Source organism: Sander lucioperca, chromosome 20 (assembly GCF_008315115.2).
Source record: "Sander lucioperca isolate FBNREF2018 chromosome 20, SLUC_FBN_1.2, whole genome shotgun sequence".
Lineage (NCBI taxonomy): Eukaryota > Metazoa > Chordata > Actinopteri > Perciformes > Percidae > Sander > Sander lucioperca.
In genome coordinates, this window is record NC_050192.1 from 29,352,049 (window position 1) to 29,369,436 (window position 17,388).

General features: G+C 41.8%; 1 protein-coding gene and 1 long non-coding RNA gene across 15 annotated transcripts in view; both read right to left on the reverse strand.

The window, feature by feature from the left end:
- The window catches only part of LOC116042039 (pleckstrin homology domain-containing family A member 5-like), a 267,224-nt gene that overhangs the window by 110,660 nt on the left and 139,176 nt on the right, over nt 1-17,388 (reverse strand). For 2 of the 14 annotated variants that reach the window (XM_035996061.1, XM_035996060.1), the window contains exon 1: nt 8,281-8,381. The exons of 11 other annotated variants lie outside the window; for them this stretch is intronic. The gene's annotated coding sequence lies outside the window, so the exon portion shown is untranslated. Of the gene's footprint in view, nt 1-8,280; nt 8,382-8,404; nt 8,502-17,388 lie in introns of those variants that run through there. One more of the 14 variants, XM_035996058.1, reaches the window with a different exon arrangement.
- LOC118493989 lies at nt 103-17,384 on the reverse strand. The gene is made up of 3 exons (XR_004896046.1): nt 17,370-17,384; nt 15,356-15,358; nt 103-212 (listed from the first exon to the last, which is right to left on the reverse strand). It is a non-coding gene; the product is annotated as an uncharacterized LOC118493989 (long non-coding RNA).

The window sequence follows — 17,388 nt, forward strand, 5'->3', positions numbered from 1 at the left end:
GAGAGAGAGCGGCGGTACTCTCCAACGTTCTAACGCTGGGTTTTACAGGCAGCTTTTTTCTTCCGCTATCGCTCTGCAAAAGTAAACTTTGGAGAACGGGCGGGGATCTTCTACGCTAATTTGAAAGCTGCTGCTCTGCAATGGTGTACTGATATCACAAGACACTTTTTACCTCGACGAGAAATCTTGTCACGTTTAATCTCGTCACACCTCTAACATTTAGTGTTTTTTCATTGGATAAATGCTGGAATAATGTTACAGAAATGTCCTATTTTCAGTGGATGTTTCATTTATTTTGTATAACTATTTAACATGATGGTAGAATGTGAAATATATAAATGCTGCTGTTGAACTGAGTCCTATCAGACATTCCAGTTTACAGGAAAGTACTGATATTTTTTTGTTGGAATTGTTCTTTATCTTTTGTGTGATAAATGTTCTGTGTTTGACTGTTCAATGTTCCATGCTTATTAAAAGAAAAACACACTTATTGCTGGCAGTTCATATCCATCATCCATCCTTCCATGTGTCATAATTCTTTCCCCCCAAATGTTCAGCTTTATAATAAAGTTTCTTTCTTTTTCTGTAGAGGTAGTTGATCCTAGCCTGACAAAGTTCAGCGTATAATGATGACAGCTTACTGTGGAGGCTGCTGTTAAATATCTGATCAGAATACTTCTTCCACCACTCCTCACCATGTAGAAACTCCTGCCAGACAACCCTAAGCAGCTCTACCTCAGATACCAACTTGGCTGGTTGAGTTAATGTGCTGTTCCACTCGCATAAAGCCGTCGGGACGAGCGTGCCAACCCATTCAACGAGCAGCAAGCCAAAGCTCGGAGACCCAGCAACACAACAAATCGCCTTTGTTGCTCAGTAAGAAGCCAATTCCTCTCTCTCATTATTACTAGGGGAAGAGTCTTAATCAGGTTAGCTGAGAGACGCGCTGTGCTGTTGGACAAGTCTGTTTACCTGTGGGTTATGTCTGAGCTGTGTGGTGCAGGAATACCAATAAGATGCAGTCGTGCAGTGTGATTCAATTTGCAACTGCATGGGCACCAACACTTTCAGTAAAAGTACCGAAGTTCTTGATGCAAATGAACAAATAGGGCCACACAGTTATTTATGTTTTTAGTAATGGTGAAGGTCCTTTACAGAAAAGTAGTACACCTTTACAAGCTACACGGACTGCAGATGAACGGTAGCTTTAAGCTAACTCTGTTAAGATACATTGAATGGCAACGTTTTGATTTTGTTTTCAATTGTCCATAATGTACATCCAATAAATGGTGATAAATAAATGTACATCGATAAACAGCTTATATCCTTGACGTTCCACTTCTGGGATTGCTCCGGTGCCTCCGAAAATTCCACCGGATGTCCGTCCCCTTCCTCTTCCTTTGTGTTGGCGCTCTAACTTCTGGTGGATTTGTGAGGACTATGGTTAACTGCTCCTCAGATCTCTGCAGGGTAAATCCAGACAGCTAGCTAGACTATCTGTCCAATCTGAGTTTTCTGTTGCACGACTAAAACTACTTTTGAATGTACACGTTTCACCAAAACAAGTTCCTTCCTGAGACTATTTAGCAGAGGCACCGCTGCTCCGTCCGGCGCTCAGTGCCGCCCAAGACGATTGTGATTGGTTTAAAGAAATGCCAATAAACCAGAGCACGTTTTTCTCCCATCCAGGTATGCTGTGTGGACTAGCCAGACCTTCCTCCACAGCGCTGTGGAGGAGGGCCACTTTAGCCACTTTAGTCTGTTTAAAGTCTGTTCAAAGTCCTCTAGTGGATGGTAGGCATTTTATGAAGCCTGACAAGATGGATTTTCGTGTGACACGTGATCCCACGATTCTTGTGTGATCTTGTGATATTGTGAGAAGAGTTCTTCTATAAATAAAGAACATGACAATTCCTCATGCTTTCCTCAAGTTTTCCACTGTATTTCCTGTGCCACACAAAGCACATCACTCATATTGCTATCACACTCCCAGACTGGCTCCCATGTTGCTATTGGTAACTGCGACAGACGGTTGATGGGATTGTGATTGTGATGAAGGTCCCTGGAGTTGAGTGTATCAGCTAGTTAAGGATTCCACCAGAGAAATACTGGAGAGATGGAAATCTGGAAGGAATAGAGGCCATCTCTCTCTTCTGTCCTTATATCCTTTCATCCACATTCCCTCTCCACTTATCATCATCATCATCATCATCATCATCATCATCATCATCATCCCAGCCAGCTGCAGTTAGCCTCGACACCCACAGCCTCTCAGTGCATGAAAAGGCCAGTGATATCATCCTCTTCCTGACCTTAAGCCAGACAAAACCCACTAATTTTTACATTTTCAAACTTTAAGTGTTTGGCTGATGAGTAACTTCCAATCAGGACAGTGGTACGGAGCTTCAAGACCTTCCGGTAACTATCCATTACAGGGAGGATGTGTTGGGCTGCACATGAGCACTTAACCGCTGGATGAACTCACACTTTATGTACAAAGCACTTACATCTTGCTCATATCATGAACACGTGTTTTTCACATGTACTGTAGGATTTCTTAAAAGTGCAACGTGCAGCATTTTCACACGTGGTTATTGCTACTACTTTTTGTGACAATGGAGAAAGTAATGCATGTCTAAGGCTGCAACGACCAATTAATCTGTGAATCTGTTGATGATTTTTTTTCTGGGATTGATATTTATTGATTGATTGATTAATCATGTTAGAAAACAGACGACAACGTAGTAAGGTATTTAGCATATAAATTGGAAAACAGCTGCAAAACAATCACTTGATTCTATTCTAGAACTTGAAAGAAATTGAAAATATGGATGGCTATCTGAAAGCTACAGTGGAAAGCCTCTAGGGTATTGTAGGGTACTGCACATTTTGTTAAGTACAAATGTGATGACTTTTAAGACCTTTTTTATACCTCTAAAAGGTAAAAATAATACCATCACTGCGGCAAAAGAAATCGACTAACCAGACTACAGTTTACACCATTTTTAAGTTTTATTGAATTTGAATAACTATTAGCTGGACATTAGCTAACATAACGCAAAAAAATTTTTTAATTGCATGGGGGTGGACCCTGTCCAATTGAAAACGATGTCCCCCCCTGCAACTTGGCAACCCTGTCACTAGAACCTTTTGACCTACTATAATCCTAACAATGTCAACACAATTCATAGAATTCCAAAAATCAATTCATATTTTTTTGTTTCGTTTTGACACTATTGTCCTGAAATGACATTACCTCGCCATTCCCATAGATGGCGCTGCATCGAATTCACACTGACGCCTGGGCACTCTTGTCATAATCAGAAGAAGAAGGAGTGCAGCGGAATTAGTTTAGTCGGCGCAAACAATGGCAAACCTCACAGAAAGAATTATTCAACCTGCTCCATCCCATGGATGTACTAAGAGAACGCTCCATCCTCATTGAAGGCGAGAGTCTGGGCACATTTCGGCTTTTATAACCTTGAGGGGAAGACGGAACTTGATAGGAATCATGCTATATGCAGGCTTTGCAAAGCGAAAGTTAAGTATTTTGGAAACACCATAAACTTGAGAACTCACATGGTACGGCATCACCCAGAGGTTGACATTAAAGACGTGGACGAACAACAACCTAAAGTACCTCCTCCTAACGTGCCAATCAACCAACGCACTCTCTTTCAATGCTCTAAACTCCCACCGTTGCGTAAGAGAGAGTGTTCTCAACTGCCGGAGACATCGTAACTGCACAGCTGAACATGCTCACTCCAAAACACGTAGACCAGCTTCTGTTTCTGCAAAATAATGTACAGATCCCAGCCAGTGGTGGACTATGAACTGGTTACACACACACACACACACACACACACACACACACACACACACACACACACACACCTAAATGTGTATCCATTATGTGATTCTGACACATCACAAAAGTTCTGTTGAATGGACTGTAGTTGCCACAGTTCTAAAAAGAAAGGGCCTAATTTTAGGAAGTTCAATGTGCCCAGTTGAGTTCACATTTCAACGGTCAAAATGGTAGCTGAAGTACTCCTTAAACCACATTTAGCAGTATTTTTAGTTTGATCTGAGTACAGCAATTTAAAGCTAAATGTAAACGCTCTTTTTATTTAACAGTTTTATACTTGAATTAAATGTATTTGAAAGCTGGCCAAAGCTTGGCACTTTTGCAGTTTTTAGTTGCAAAAGTTTTTATTTTTGTATGAAGACATATAAAGTAATATCAAACTACATTTAATTTGTTGTTTCTTTTCTTTTAAATTGTATGTCTACTGCAATCACAGGGGAAAAGTAACTACATTTACATACTGTGAATCGTTTTTGAATTGAAAATCGATATTGAATCGAATCGTGAGCCTAAAAATCGGAATCAAATTTTTTTCACTATATGTGACCCTCCTATCTTTCCCGTGAATTCCCACAAATATTTCTGACTGTTGTCTACATACATCCAAGAGCAGACATAAACAAGGAAGCTGACATTATTTTTTCAGCATTCGCACACATTCATATACTGTGGCCGAGGATTGGGGTTCAGTGTCTTGCCCAAGGACACTTCGACATGGGACTGCAGGGCCAGGAATCGAACTACCATCCTTCCGATTGGTAGGCGACCGCTCTTACAGCCTGAGCTGACGCTCTGGGTCGGGACCCTTGGCATCACTATTTGACACTCTGGGTTGGGATGTACGACAAGAACGGGACAGTTTCAATCAGACAATCTCAGTTTGTTCTTCAAAATTGCAAATAATCCTTAAAGTCTGCATGGGTAATTTCTGGGGAGTAATAATCTTTATGTTCTTAAATTTTTCTCATTCAATAATACTAAAATGAGTGTGTTTCCTTTTCAGAACATCTGGCGATAACAATCCTCCCATGGCCACTTCCTGGAGGCCAAGAACAGTAGCTGTTTCTTACCTTTCACCTGTACAGAACAGACAACAGGGCCACGTTCAGCCCCGACAAAACATAGCAACGTGTTTTTTTAAAAACTGAAACAGGGGTGCGTTAAACATCCTGTTGTGTGCGTAAGCACTCTGCCTTTTTATTACCACGAGTTTACAGACACGTCTCTACTGATTGGGTATCACATAGCCAATAAACGAGAGACACACCCACCAAATGGGAATAAACATAACTCAAAGCCGTTTCACACCGTTCAGAGGAAACATGTTGTCCAACACGGAAACCGTAGCAACACGGTGCACACCGTTTTGAGATTGAACGTGCCCCAGGTATTGGCACAAGATGCAAGAGACTATGTTACTTAAACGAGGTTAATTACATCAACACTATCACTTATATTGGCAATGCCCCCAAAAGATTATAATTTGAATAATAAGAAATAACCAGAGGTAGCAGGAATTGAGGCCTGCTTAAACATAAAACACATAACACATGCAATGGAAAGACTGATGTGGTCTTTAAAATGACACAAAAACATTTACAGTCTTAGAACTTACACTAGACTTAGAAGACTCATCGTATTTATCAGTGACCAAATAATTCATTGATTTGACCATTATTATAAATTATTTTCTTTGCCAAAAGATGGATTCATTGATTATGAAATCTATATTTGACTTTTCCAGATCAGATTTCGTAGTGAATCTGTTGGGTTAAGATAAGGTTAAGGTAAAGATAAAGAGGGTGCTTTGCTCCCATGCAAATGGCAATGAAGCACTCATAGGATGTGAGGGTCTATACATTATGAACTAGATGCCTTCACTTGCACATATAGGCCACTGCCGAGAGGACTGGAATGCACAAATAAGCAGCGACACAAACAGGTCAGATGACAACTGCACTTATCGCTCAATAGAGCCTCAGTGAAAATTGAGCTTTCCACTCAATTTGCATTGAAGTCTGGTTTCAAAGAGACATCAGAAAGAACTAGTTTGCTGTTGGTCACACTCCATTCCGAATTTCCTGTGCATGTCAAAACTTCCCCCAGTCAGTTCTCATCTCTTTGTTTACCAAAAACATGGTACAAACAGCACATCATTGTGTCACGGTGATGGAGATGCTTCATTACACTTTCTGTTCTTTCTCTGGCTGTGTATAATTGGCAAAGCTTTGTCCGACTTCCACAGAATCCATCACTCAAACATCCCCCTGTTCACTCCCCGGAGCGTCCAACTTGGTCAACATAAAGCCCTCCAAAAAGTCAGGAAAAAAGATCCTTAGCCATCACAGATTTAGCAAATCAAGCAAAACAATAAGTGCATTTTTAAAAGCAGGCTACCACACAGCTGACTCACAGCAACCTGTTTCACAGCCTGAATATGAAAACGCCCTGGTTCTGTGGGAATTTCTGACTCTCAAAGCAAATCTGCCAAAAATCTGCTTCGAATGTCGCATAGTTGCAGTTTGAAAAACAGTTTCCGTCATTTTGGTGTGGCGCACAACTAGGTGGGCCTTGAGTTTGACACGTGCATTAGGACTATGATAACGCCGTAGCTGATGGGACTGTCAGCATCATGCTGCTGGAGACGAGAGCACAGTCCTGGGTCTGAGTAGGTAACCAGATACTAAGTATGTATGTATACACTTACCTAAAGGATTATTAGGAACACCATTCTAATACTGTGTTTGACCCCCTTTCGCTTTCAGAACTGCCTTAATTCTTTGTGGCATTGATTCAACAAGGTGCTAGGAGCATTCTTTAGAAATGTTGGCCCATGTTGATAGGATAGCATCCCCCACACCATTACACCACCACCAGCCTGCCCAGTGGTAACAAGGCATGACGGATCCATGTTCTCATTCTGTTTACGCCAAATTCTGACTCTACCATCTGAATGTCTCAACAGAAATTGAGACTCATCAGACCAGGCAACATTTTTCCAGTCTTCAACTATCCAATTTTGGTGAGCTCGTGCAAACTGTAGCCTCATTTTCCTATTTTTAGTGGAGATGAGTGGTACCCGGTGGAGTCTTCTGCTGGTGTAGCCCATCCGCCTCAAGGTTGTGCGTGTTGTGGCTTCACAAACAACCTGTAATCATTCCAAACTCGTAAAATACGGACATTTGGACAGTGGCTGTCAGCGTGTGAAGTGACGAAAAAAGCGTACTTCAGCGTGTGTGTAGAACGTACCGGGTAGAGCAGCATCTACACGGTGTTTAGTGAGTACTATGTAAGGGGGAAATTCCGCGTAGGGAGGCTGGTCGGGGTGGAGGATGGGTCAAAGACAGGACTTTCACCCAGGAGACCGGGTTTCTTGTCCTGCGTGTGTGGCAGGACAAGAATATACCTGGCCCGTTATTGCCGCGAGTCACGGAAGCGTAAGCCCACCCACAAGCTTTTCCTTAACCTAACTGCGTCAAAAGGGACGCCAATAGTCCCGACCAAGCGTTAGTTAAAGCACGTTATATGACGCTAAAGGAGACTTTTAGCGTCAATAACAACAACAAAGGAACCTGACCAAGCGTCCGTATATTACGAGATGGGAGTGAGAATGCGTTGTCACAAATGCTTTGCTGCATACCTCGGTTGGACTGGACTGACTGACGTGATGTACATTCTTCTTAGAAAACAATTTGTTTTTAGAAATGTCTCATGATGTATTGTCTCTAGAAGTGTTTTATTCAACTCTTGTTTTGGTTAAAGAATGAAAAAATCCCAATAATCAATACTATACAATCACAATACTTCTAGGGTCGCAATAAATGAAAATCGCAATACAAATCCTATCAGCACATCAGCAGGATGTATCGGGAAAGAATTGAATCGGGACTAAAGCATATCCTCCCAGCCCTAGTAGGGAGACAGATAGGTGTTGACAATCCCACTATCATCTGTTTTCCAATCCATTAGGGCTAGAGAATCCCAACATCTTATCTAACAGATAGAAAACATATACATGTGTGATTTTCTACCCCTAACCCCTGTTTTTTTTACCCCTAGTTAGTTTAACCCTAATCCTACCGAAACCTAAAATCCATCGTTAGTAACAACTGGCGTGGGAAAACGAGGCAACGCTCCAAGATAAACACACATCTGGCTTGGACTGAGTTTGACTAATTGAGGAGTATTGTGTGGAAACACAAGCAGCAGTTGCTTCAGCAGCAGCAGCAATGAAAGGAGCTGCTGAAGCTGCTGAGCCAATTGCAGCTCTAAATCACCCAGCTGACCAGCACACAAACAGCTCAGAGCTGCGCAGCAGCTCCTTTTATTTTGCTCATATTTTGGAAAGAAAGCCTTGGCAACAGCGCGTGTGAAATCTTGCATAGCAATCCAACACTGCCAATATAACTAACCTCTCAGCATATGCCACACTGTACGCCGCATTTCACACTCTCTGCGTTCCAGGGGAAATATAGCCACTCCACACATCGTAGAAGAACACAACAGCGTTAAAGTCCACACAGCGTGTTGACTCACCAGAGGAATGGTAGCAGAGCGAGTGGACGGAGGCAGGCGGAGCGGGAGCACGGCTGCCTCTTCCATGGGCTTTGCTCTGGGTGAAGGCAGCTCTGCTTGTGCGAGCGCTGCTAAACAGCACCCTCCCCTCCCCTCCTCACCTTCTCTCTCCCGCTCTGCCTGCACCACCACTGTGCTCGTGTTATCACACACGTGTCAACCTGGAGTACAGCTGGGCGATACGGAGAAAATCAGATATCACGATATTTTTGACCAAATACAGTGATGCCGATATTGCGGCTATATTGTAGGGTTGGCCATTGCTGCTTTCACAAAACATTAATGCAATGAGAGTTTCGATACATAATCACCAATAATGTGGATACAATGACTAAGTGGGTAAAGGCAAATGATAGAACAGTTACAACAGTCTGGTAGGTTCAGAAAATGACATCACTTTACTGTAATGCAGCCTTTAAAACCAGGAAAAGACAACAGGCCTGGCTGTGCAGCAGAGAAGCAGTGACTCCACAGACAGCGTAGAGATGCAGATTGTGAACGCAGCGCAGAATAAAAGAGACAATATATATTATCATCCGTCAGATCTGGGTTTGATTCCCAGGCTGTTTATATGTACACACATGCAGACACATGCACGCATGCACACATGCTCGCACGTACGCACAAGCGCACGCACACACACACACACACACACACACACACACACGATTATCGGTTAACTGTTTAACGTTGTATATTATCACAGCAGGACGGTTGGGTGTCTGTTATCTGAACAGCTGAAGTCAGTTGGACAGGTGAAGTAAAGAGAACGCCGCTGGTAGCCTAAGGGCTACAAACGGGCTTGGTAGTGAATGACACGCTGACACGCTGACGGATTCAGTGTTAGACTATTATCGGTTCAAACAAATGGATGATGCTGTTTGGTTGTTTAAAATGCCACAGTATTGGGTGCCTGGGTAGCTCACCTGGTAGAGCCTGCGCCCATATATAGAGGTTTACTCCTCAACGCAGCGGCCGTAGGTTTGACTCCAACCTGCGGCCCTTTGCTGCATGCATGTCATTCCCCCTCTCTCCTCCCTTTCATTTCTTCAGCTGTCCTATGAAAATAAATGCCTTAAATTCCCCAAAAACATTTAAAAATAAAAAATGGTGCAGTGTCATGTTGTTTTCATGGAAACTGGACTCCTGGCTGTTGTTCCTGGAGTTACAGGCGAAGCCGCTGTAAAAGAGATGTATTTTCTTTTTAAATAAGTGCTGTGCAGTGGATCTAATGTTTGCCAGTGTGAAGAGTAGTTCATGTGATTTCCAAAAGTGATAAATATTTAAAGAAACTTACTTAAATATGAGAACACAGCATTTCTCCCCTACACACATACACACACACACACACACACACACACACATAATCTAAAGTGGAGAGGAGGAGAAAACGGCAGGCGAGCAGGGAGGAGATGAAGAAAAGCTCATTTTAAAGTATAAAGGAAACAATAAAGTGTTTTCTTCAACTGTGACAAATACAAAACAGCTGGAGCGCTTCTCCCCACACACACACACACAGCAAAAGAGAGAGAGAGAGAGAGAGAAACAAGCTAGGTAGATATTTTTGTTTTACAGATAACTACAACAAGGGAGGAGACAACATAGGAAAATAAAGGAAATGAAAGTTCTTCAGCATCATTTGGAAACGGAGATATGAAAACTAATTTGGACAGCCCAGAAGTTAAAACACAAAAAAAGTCTTCAAGATCAGCGAATCAACACCCCAGTCAGAATGTCCCTGAAATGTTGAAATGTCACGTTAGTGTTATGGGAGCACTAAAACACCACTACTACAGTTTTACAGATACAAAGTTAGAGAGCAGCTGTAGAGCATAGTGGAGCATTTAAAGGTACTAAACATCCAGATATCTGTCTCAGTTAAAAGACTGGCATTGATCAGGTGGACACAAACACTAAGCCTCCTAATGAATGATCATGTTGCCGTGTAACTGCTGGATGTAAATAAACAACTGTATGCTAACAAGTTCACCATTTCAAATAAACAAAATGGTGATACGTCAATGTTGTGTTTTATCACAATCCGATATAGTAATGATTCTTTGGACAACGATAGGATATTTGCTGATGATACTATTGGATTCACTTCAGAGGCCTGTGACCGTTACAAGTAGATATCATAAGCCCATTTAACACAATCAGTATTATTTACATCAACTCACAAAAAGCAATTCAAACATGATTTGACAATTGTATCACTGAGCTCTTCCAGCTATTGAAATGAAAATAAACCATTCTTTTTAATTAGAAGAATAAATAAAAAAAGTGGGGATTTCTAAATAAAGGGGCATGATATGTATAGATATTTCCACTTTGCATTGATTGGATCGTTGATTATTGAATCGATACGTTGATCCAGGTCGATGTATAGTGTTCAATACTTGTTTCTGTTGCCCCTCCAAAACATGTGTTATTGCAGGTGTATCCTTAAAGATCCCTCAGAAGTAGAAAGTAACAAATTACAATTACTCGCGTTACTGTAATTGAGTGTCAGTACTTCTACATTTAAAGTCATTTTTTTTAGTAGTTTTATTTTACTTTATACTAAAGTATGTTTTGTTTGAAGGATTGCCCTTCGCTACATTTAAAATCACCTCCGTTACTGAGTTAGTTTCTTTGTTAGTTGAAGTTCTCCCAGCTAGCGTTGAGATCATATATCGCAATCGCCTCTCTCACGCCACGCAGTTCAAAGTACGTATTCCAGCTACGGTAGCTATCTGGGCGAAGAAGAAGACTCCTGTTCCTGAAATTTGGATTTTGAATACGTGTGGTCCTCCATGTTTCCTTCTTCAAACTTGCCGGGGCCGTGAAGCTACGATACCCATTAGCAGCATTAGCAGCACCTGTGAGTTTATCATGTGACAGAGAAAACGTGAAAGGTGGAGCAGTACGTCCTGTATGTCCCTTACCGGGTAACATATTTCAAGATGGAGCATGAATATGGAGCGTCTACCCCAGTTCAGTTAAAATATAAAATTTCAAGCCAGAAGGAATACTTGGAATTGATGGTGGTGGTAAATATTCTTGAAAAAGGACAAGTTTGTGAACAGGCAACACAGATTTTGATAATAAACAACTAAAAATGTTGCACACTGGACCTTTAAGACACTATTTTGATAATTTGGGGGGGGGGGGGGGTTTTGGGTCCGACGCCCCAGGCTTCTTCCCTTCTTTTGTTCTTTTTGGCCAGACCTCAAGACTCCCATAGTTTTGGTTAAATCTTCAGTAATTCATTTATGTTAATCTAATTAATTTACTTTAACTAAACCTTGGGTGCAGTGTCTTGTAATATGTTGAGTTATTCTGTTGTGGCTGTAACAATTAATTATTAATTATTTTTTTTATGTTTAGTAGGAGGCTTTGCTCAAATTAACCAAAAAGACATTGGTGCATGACATCGCTAGTGTTGGTGGACAGTTCACCGGCGAGACTAATTTTACTTGTATTTCATTAAAAGTTCATCAAAGTAATAGTAATTTTACCTTCCTCCACAACGCTGCGGAAGAAGGTCTGGCTAGTCCACACAGCATTCTGGGATGGGTGAAAAACGTGCTCTGGTTTATTGGCATTTCTTTAAACCAATCACAATCATCTTGGGCGGTGCTAATCAGAAACCTCAGATTGGACAGATAGTCTAGCTAGCTGTCTGGATTTACCCTGCAGACATCTGAGGAGCAGTTAACCATAGTCCTCAGAAACAGGACTTGACATTAACTTTTTTGCTCACCAGACACAGTGGCTAGTGGTTTTCCAAAAGCTACTAGCCACTCAGCATCTTCACTAGCCACTGTTTTGTGGAAAATTACGTTTTATTTGAATAAAGCTGACTATGGTGTGCTACAATTAACTTGAAGAACCAGATTTACAGCCCTTTTAAATGTAAATGAGCACTTTAAACACCCAAATCAAGACTTCATAAAATATAACACTGCAGTCATCAATATTCAGCTCTGATAATGTGGGTAAAGATCCTTTTTGTATGAAAACATTCAACCGAATAAGACAAAAAAAGAGTAGCTTCTTATTGCATATGCTAGGTGGTGCAGGGGTGTAGAAGAATAGTGGAAAGTATTTGAAAGTAGTTGAAAGTGGTTTGGAGTGCCCTCGCGTGTCACTAAGCAGCCGGCACACACCCTCGGTGACGGGAAACGGAGCTCTGGGGGATACTTAAAGGAATCACCGCGGCTTGCTGGTCTGGTGTGCTGTATGGGCCACCGTACTCCGACCGTGGGCTGCCGATGCACACTGGGTCACAGCTGTGTTCCTGTGTCGGGCGGCAGCACAGTGGCACTGTAGTCCAGCCACCAGTGTTACAATATAAAGGCATGCCACCCGCCAAAGTGGCTAGTGAGAGTGATTGTGTTACCCGCCACTGCCGAAATCTACCTGCATTCAAACTAATTACAAGCAGCCTAGAGTTACATTCTCCTGCCCTCTATGTGTAACATCTTAAAAACTAATTTGCGTACAAAGAGAATTATGGGAGATTGAAATTGCAGCTCAGGTGTGAAGATGTGTGCGCTTTGTGATGTTCGCTGTGCTGTAGAGCTTCTCTTCACCAGCTGTGAAGCTTCTTGCAAACATCTTCTTCAAGTTTCCAGCAGGAGAGACACACTATTTTTTTCTGGGTGATGAAAATGCTTTGATTCCATTTCCAAGTGCCTTCACTTTGTTCCTGCAGTGGAAAAATCCTTTTCAGCTGTGAAATGAATGTCTACATCTTAAAGCCGTGTGATTTTTTTTCTCCAGTTATAGCAAGCTTCCTTTATGCAGTTGCATTTTTCTGTCACTTAGCTATTTCCAGAACAGATGTCGCAGGTGTGAAGCTTTTAAAATTCAAAGAATGAATCATTCATTAAACATGTGTACTGTTTGATCCGAACTGAAACATTGCCAATAGGGAAAAGAGAGAGTAAACTCTTGCCTCCACACCAATGTTTAGATCACAGAGACTGCCGTTGAAATGAAGGCTGAACATTAACATTCTTTGAAGTGACTTTTACGGTCTGATACAGTTTCAAAGGCTTTTTCAGTCGGCGGAGGAAAACTGACTGTGATCAAAGCTCTCCGTCTGAGAACGGTTACATCCTCTCATTCTGCTGACTTGCTATAAGCAGCATTTAACAAAGACCTGCTAGGCTCCAGTTTGGGACCCTCTTTTTAAGAGAAACCCAAAGAACAAGATAATGATACTAGGATTGCTAATTTAGAGGTTGTTTTTCTGACCGATAGCCGACCCTCATTAACCGATCATTAGTCTATATCGACGACGTTACATTTACGGGATTGTTCCTGTGCGCTGGAAATTCTGCCGGATGTCCCTCTTCTCACCTTCCTCTGTCTTTGTGTTGGCGTTCTAACCTCTGGTGGATTTGTGAGGACTATGAGAACTGCTTTTCTGTTGCACGACTAAAACAACCTTTTAACGTACACACGTTGCACCAAAACAAGTTCCTTCCTGAGGCTATTTTGCAGCAGCAACATGGCTCCAAGAATATAATGATTGGTTTAAAGAAATGCCAATAACCCAGAGTACGTTTTTCTCCCATCCAGGAATGCTGTGTGGACTAGCCAGACCCTCCTCCGCAGCGCTGTTGAGGAAGGTCTGGCAATGTGGGACTATTATCATGCAGACCACCCGGGCTTGTGAAATGTATCACCAATCCACTGAAGGAGACAGAAAATGAGAGCAGGTAACCACAAAGTGTATTGGAGAGTTATGCGCTGCACTGAAAAAGACTTGTGTTCAGGATGCCCGGTGCGGTGCATGAGCCTGCCGGCTCGCTTTCCTCCCCGTTGGTGCTCAACCCCTCTTTCCCTCCTGGGGTGCCCGTCGGGCCCGCATGAGTAGAGTCTCACAAAAAGTCTGATATTTGGGACAAGTAATGTTGTGTAGTTCTGTTTCCATTTCTACAAGATGGTGGTAAAAGGCAAGCTCTTATTCCAGCGGTGATAGTTGCACTGGCTGGCTCAGGGCTTGTTCTAATGTAATGAGTGTGGGCCTCTGAAAGAGTACTGTGCACTTAAACTACAGTGCGACAGTGGATAGAGAACATGTGGTGCATTAAGAAAAAAGGCCAGAGCCAGTGCTCAGTAGTGGGAGGAAATGGCCAGCCAAGGGGACACGAAGAGTAAAAAACACATTAGCTGAGATATTGACAATGACATGAAGAGCTGAGAGGACATGTGTGTGTGTGTTTGTGTGTGGGTGACAGATATGGCTCAGGCTAATTCTCATATATACAGACACAAACACACTCACTGTAGTTGCAGCTCGCTAGCAGGGCTTTTATTTTTCATGCTCCATATTTTCCAAGGAAGAGCTATTCTTGCAAAGCCAGCTAATGGTGCCATTAAATGGCATGGTGAAAATGGTGACCTCCACTGCCACCTCTTGAAACATCCAACTTGTGAACAGATGTTAAATGTAGGACTGCACAATATATAGTTTTTCGTTTATCGTCATCGGGATATCAACTGGCGCAATAAATGCATCGCGAAAGGCTGCAACGTATCGTGAGAGACACTCTGAGATGTTCTGTGTTAGTTGAAAGAAAATAGTGGAAAACTGCACTTTATAATGTTACTGTCATTCTTTTTTAGTGGGGGCTTTAATATTCAATTCAATGTTCAATTTGTTTGATGAAAGAATGTTGGATGTGATTTCCTTCTATTTGTTTTAAATTCAACAAGCACTTTTTTGAATGTTAGCAGAATACTGAAAGCATCAGAAAGGCAGAGGAACACTTTAATATCTGTCTATTTATCGCAAAGTTATATTGTTGTGGCCATATTCAACAACGTTATCGCATATTCTCCTCAAATCGTGCAGCCCTAGTAAAATGCTGTGTGGCCTGATGGCACATCAAATGTATTACAAATGCACTAACGTACTTACTAATGATTTGTTATTAATAATAATTGATGAAATAGTAAAAAAATATCCATCACGAGTCCAAGCTGATTTCTTCAAATGTCTGTTTTTGTTCAGATTACAACATGAAACAGAGAAAAGCATGCTAGTCAGTTAAACACTGTATTTCCAGGGGGAATCTGTTAATTGCAAAGATGCATGATAGCGAAGGGTTGCAAACAAATTAGAATTTGCAGTGCAAACTGTGGATGCATACGTCTGTACAAATGAACGGAGACTGCACCAAAGATTCTCTTTAACTAAAGCTAGCGCATTTCAAGCAGTTCCAAATTGTATGAAAAGGTACACACTTCCTGTCTCCTAAAGGGGCGTGAAACCATTTGAAAGTGTAGTGAGCGTCGTGTGGATGGATGAAAAGTTATATTTGTTTTATTATGTTCTTTTAAACATTAGATATTTACACAGCTAAAAGACACATTTCGCATTACGAAATTTTGTTTTGTTCACGAATGTTAGCTGATGTTAGCTTCTCTGTGTTGTCAGATCTGGTGAGAGTTTGGTCCTGAGACAGAAACAGGTCTCAAACAAAGTTAATTTTCTCCTGATGTGTCCGTCAAAAATGTCATGTTAGTGTCAAAATGTTCTGGAGATATGTGGCTTGTGAAGAATGGGTCCAATATCTACTTCGTTGACTACGGGGCAAAAGGATCGCTCATATTCTGTGTTCATGTTCACTTCTCCCGTTGGAATCGACCCACTCAGACCTGCTGCTAGTCTCCTAAAGAGGTGTGGCCGTGGCGGAGCCCACGGGACACAGACACAGGAAACTACTCTGAGTTGTGGCGTCTCGCTTAACAGTCCAGCTGTTAACTGTGCATACATAAAGCAAAGTGAAACGTGTTCCTGAAAGCATTTACACACAGTGAGTCCTGGGAGCAGCCCAGTACACCTGCTGACCCCAGACTCATCCTGCTTGTGTGTGGCGGTTAGCCACTTAGCCGTGCTCTTCACACACTTTACCTGTAATCCAGGGCTGGTACATTTAACTCACGTCACCAAGACAACTGGTGAAATGCCCTCTTTGCTTATTGATGTGTGAAAGAGAGGCAGGGAGAGAGAGAAATGGAATTTTTAACAAGGGTGCACCACTGTATTTGACTTGTTTGCTATTTTTGGATGTAGGATGGTGCACTGTGGATACTGAAGTGCTTAATGCACGCTCAGCTGTTTATTGTAGGTGCAGGGGGAATTGTTGGGTCTTTGTCAATTATAGTGTGGTCTAGACCTACTCTATCTGTAAAGTGTCCTGAGAAAACTCCTGTCATGATTTGACACTATAAATAAAATTGAAATGAATTGCAGTAAGATGAGGAAATTAATCTCCATGTTTTAAGGGAAAACGGGTAAATCCAACCACTTCCACTGAAGCTTGAGACATTATGTGACAAGGAGATCTGTCCCATCATGTGTTATATGTACTATAGGTAAGTTGGCATGAGACTTAGAGGCCCATGATGTCTCAGTAATGGAGTGTTTAAGCTGTATTAGTTATTCTGTTGTTTACACACTAATACTGGTACTTGAGACATGACCTCAGGCTGTAACTCATGTCCCAGCCCTCTGAACCAAATCTGCTAAAATACAAGCCTGCTTTACACTCAGACTGCAGTTCAAAACCACACTTTTTCTTTTTTTTTTTTTTTTTTTTTTTAAACACTACAAACAAATCTCTACATTTGGCACAATCTTCTTACACAAGCAACACACTGCCATTCAAACTGCTACATCACTATTCAACTGCTTCTTAGAAATGTCAATTCATATGATGGTGTGTGTGTGTGTGTGTTTGGATTTGTGTGCAGAGTTCTGAGAATATGAGGTATGCTTTTAGTGAAACGTATGTAAACAATTGAGGAGAAACTGTAACCGAGGGAGAGTCAGCTGAGCATGTTTGCCCTTTACCAGCAATGTGCTCCTCACTTGTCGGCGGCCAACTGGATGAACAGCTCCGGGCTTGTACTTTATAAAATTCACTTTGAAAGTATGTGAACAC